The sequence below is a fragment of the Apium graveolens genome, chromosome 3, assembly GCF_009905375.1.
Source record: "Apium graveolens cultivar Ventura chromosome 3, ASM990537v1, whole genome shotgun sequence".
In the NCBI taxonomy this organism is placed as follows: Eukaryota; Viridiplantae; Streptophyta; class Magnoliopsida; order Apiales; family Apiaceae; genus Apium; species Apium graveolens.
In genome coordinates this window covers 116,290,429-116,294,451 of record NC_133649.1, presented here as the reverse complement: position 1 = coordinate 116,294,451, position 4,023 = coordinate 116,290,429, and the positions used below count along the sequence as shown (strand labels likewise).

General features: G+C 41.0%; 1 non-coding gene across 1 annotated transcript; it reads left to right on the top strand.

Moving 5' to 3' along the window:
• Nucleotides 1–2,316: 2,316 nt before the first annotated feature.
• Nucleotides 2,317–2,423, top strand: LOC141715756 (small nucleolar RNA R71). Its single transcript, XR_012572507.1, has one exon. It is a non-coding gene; the product is annotated as a small nucleolar RNA R71 (small nucleolar RNA).
• The last annotated feature ends 1,600 nt before the right edge of the window (nt 2,424–4,023 follow it).

The window sequence follows — 4,023 nt, the reverse complement described above, 5'->3', positions numbered from 1 at the left end:
TGATCCTTCCTTGTGGCTTTGTTCAATTTTCTATAATCCATGCATACTCTCCATCCTGTAACTGTTCGAGTGGGGATGAGCTCATTCTTTTCATTTGCTACCACAGTGATACCTCCTTTCTTAGGTACACATTGTACGGGGCTTACCCACGAGCTGTCAGAAATAGGATAAATGATGCCTGCATCCAGCCATTTCAGAATTTCTTTCTTCACCACCTCCTTCATGATAGGATTCAGTCTTCGCTGCTGTTCCACAATCGGCTTACTACCTTCCTCTAGCAGAATTTTATGCATACAATATGAAGGACTTATCCCCTTGATGTCTGCTATGGTCCATCCAATAGCCGATTTGAATTCTCTCAAAATCTTTAAGAGCTTGTCTTCCTCACTACCTGAAAGGTCAGATGAAATAATAACAGGTAAAGTAGATGCATCACCTAAAAAAGCATACCTCAAGTGTCCAGGTAATGGCTTGAGCTCCAAGGCAGGTGCTTCCTCTATTGATGGTTTGAGCTCTCCTTCAGCATTCTTGAGGTCAGAAGTACCAAGAGATTCAAACGGCATGTCCATCTTTCGCTTCCAGGGAGAAGCGTTCAGATATTGTAATTGCTCGTTGCCATCTTCATCGTCGCTGTCAAAATCCCCCACTAAGGCCTTTTCCAATGCATCAGACATTAGCATGCGATCGAGTTCCGAAGTAACCGCAGAATCAATCACATCCACTTTAAAGCACTCCTCATCTTCTATAGGGAATTTCATTGCCTTGAATACGTTGAAGGTCACATCCTGATCTTGTACCCGCATAGTAAGTTCACCTTTTTGTACATCTATCAAGGTACAGCCAGTAGCCAAGAAAGGTCTTCCCAAGATTATGGGAATCTTCTTATCTTCCTCAAAATCCAGAATAACAAAATCTGCAGGAAAGAAGAGCTTATCCACCTTGACGAGCACATCCTCCACTATGCCCCTTGGGTAAGTAATGGAACGATCAGCCAACTGTAGAGACATGTATGTGGGTTTTGGATCAGGCAGATCCAGCTTTTTAAAGATCGATAACGGCATCAGATTAATGTTTGCTCCCAAATCACAAAGGCACTTGTCAAAAGTCAAATTGCCAATGGTGCAAGGAATGGTGAAGCTACCTGGATCTTTTAGTTTCGGTGGTAACTTTTGCTGCAGAACAGCGCTGCATTCTTCCGTGAGAGCAACGGTCTCAAGGTCATCCAGTTTCACCTTCCTTGAAAGAATACTCCTCATAAACTTCGCATAACTAGGCATTTGCTCCAGAGCCTCAGCGAAAGGTATATTGATGTGAAGTTTCTTGAACACCTCTAGAAACTTACCGAACTGTCTATCCCGCTTTTGTTGCTGCAATCTCTTAGGAAAAGGTGGTGGAGGATAGAGTTGTTTCTCCCCTGTATTAGCCTCAGGTAGAGTGTGTTCAACAGTAGTCTTCCTTGGTTCCGCCGCTTTCTCCTTTTGCTTAGCTTCTTCATCTCTAATTTCAGCTTTTCCTTCTTTTGCCTTTTCAGCATCAGCAACTTTTCCAGACCTTAAGGTAATAGCCTTGACTTGCTCTTTAGCTTCCTTCCTGCCTGGTACTTCCGTGTCACTGGGAAGAGTGCTAGGTTGACGATTGAGCACTGTATTGGCTAATTGACCGATTTGATTTTCCAAGGTCTTGTTAGAAACTGCCTGACTCTTGCATAACAGCTTAAGTTCCTCAAAATCAGCACTAGTAGGTGCAGCTGTACTTCCCTGTTGAGGGTATGATTGCCTTGTAGTATACTGCTATGGTTGCTGGAATCGAGGTGGGTTAAACTGTTTACTCACTCCTTGCTGATATGGTGGCTGAATAGCATTCTGATTATTCCCCTAGCTGAAATTTGGATGATTTCTGTTATTAGGATGATAGGTCGCTGGCACAGGCTGCTGTTGTTGCTGATAATTATTCACATACTGAACAGATTCATTGACAAGAGAACACTGATCCGTAGCATGAGAACCTGCACAAAGCTCACAAACCATAGCTATTTGATTAACTCCATATGTAGCCAGAGAATCAACCTTCATTGATAGCGCTTCAAGCTGGGCTGCAATAGCGGTGGCTGCATCAACTTCCAGAATACCTGCTACCTTACCTGACGTCATCCTCTGAGTTGGGTTTTGATGCTCATTTGCAGCCATAGTCTCTATAAGATTATACGCCTCAGTATAACTTTTAGCCCATAAGGAGCCTCCAGCTGCTGCATCGAGCATGGGCCGAGATTGGGCCCCCAAACCATTATAGAAACCAGTGATCACCATCCAATCAGGCATTCCATGATGTGGACATTTTCTCAACATTTCCTTGTAGCGTTCCCAAGCCTCGTACATAGATTCTGTAGGTTGCTGCGCAAACTGAGTAAGAGCACTCCTCATAGCAGCAGTCTTTACCATCGGATAAAACTTCACCAGAAACTTTTGCGCAAGATCTTGCCACGTAGTGATGGACCCAGCTGGTTCAGAATATAACCAGTCTTTAGCCTTGTCCCTCAGTGAGAATGGGAAAAGCCTCAACTTGATAGCCTCATCAGTCACGCCATTATACTTAAAAGTGTTGCAGATCTCGACAAAATTCCTTATGTGCATGTTGGGGTCTTCAGTCGCCGCTCCTCCAAAACAAACAGAATTTTGCACCATCTGAATAGTGTCCGGCTTGATTTCAAAGGTGTTAGCTTGAATAGCCGGATGAAGAATGCTTGACTGAATGTCAGCAATTTTTGGCCGAGAAAAATCCATAAGAGCTGGATCAGCTTGAACAATACGATCACCCATATTTACTGGTTCTTTCCGCTCAGTTCCTGAATCCGAATCTTCAAAATCTAACTTCTCCGGAATATCAAGAACTTCGTCTGTCTCCTCAGCTGTATCTAAAGTCCTCTTGCGAGTACGAGAACGAGTTTGCATAAACGCTTGCTAAAGTACCTGAAACACAACCGGAAATAATAAGTAACTACTACGTCCTAATCACAGAGTCCTAATGACCAATGATGGTAAGTACATAAACTAAACAAATACGCCGAGTCCCCGGCAGCGGCGCCAAAAACTTGTTAGAGCGAAAACACACGCTCATATTCACGCAAGTATACGCGTTCGCAAGTAATATATAATACTTTCTAGTTCGTTCCCACAAAGACTCAGACTAATTTATTGTCTAATTAAACTCACTCACCAATGTATGATTAATTCTCAATGTTAAGACACTAACACTTAGAATTGTTGACTAAATATTAACTACAATTATCTACTTAATTAATCACTTAATTAACACTTCAAATTATCAATAATAAAACACTCATGAGATCACAACTTCATTACTACTTCCTTCAATAGTCATTGTTATTACCTTTAGCATGTGACAGTGATGATATTAATCGAATAACACAAAACTGATAAAAGCCAACTTTCATTGTACTAATACCATTCTACCAACATCCACAATCAAGATAGAAGTTGAATAGTCATCAATTATGTTGAGTTCCTATATGTCTACAGAAATTGACAACACAACGATTTAAGCACAAGTTATTCCTTTTGATTACATAGGGCAAATAAAACTGTTAGAGTTACCCACTAATCATGCACAACGTACATGAACCTATGCTAGCATGGCAAGTTATAAATCTCAAGATCCACCGTCGCTTCACAAGAGATTAACACCCTATCTTATATGTTCGCGACGCACATAAGACGAATACGCACAACCAAAACTAGATATCATACAATCATCACACACTAAAGTATTAAACAATTAACTAAAGAATTTCATAATAAATCCGTTGCAACCCCATGATCACGATTAGCCCATAATAGCACTTATCGTCATCATGGGTTCATATGAAATCATGATAAACAAACACAAGAAAATATAACTAAACTAATTATATTAAATCAGAGTACGTCACAAGAGTAAATAGGTTCAAGGTAAGAAAACTAGCATCCAATGTTACAACGAAACAAGAATCACAAGAAAATATGCTTC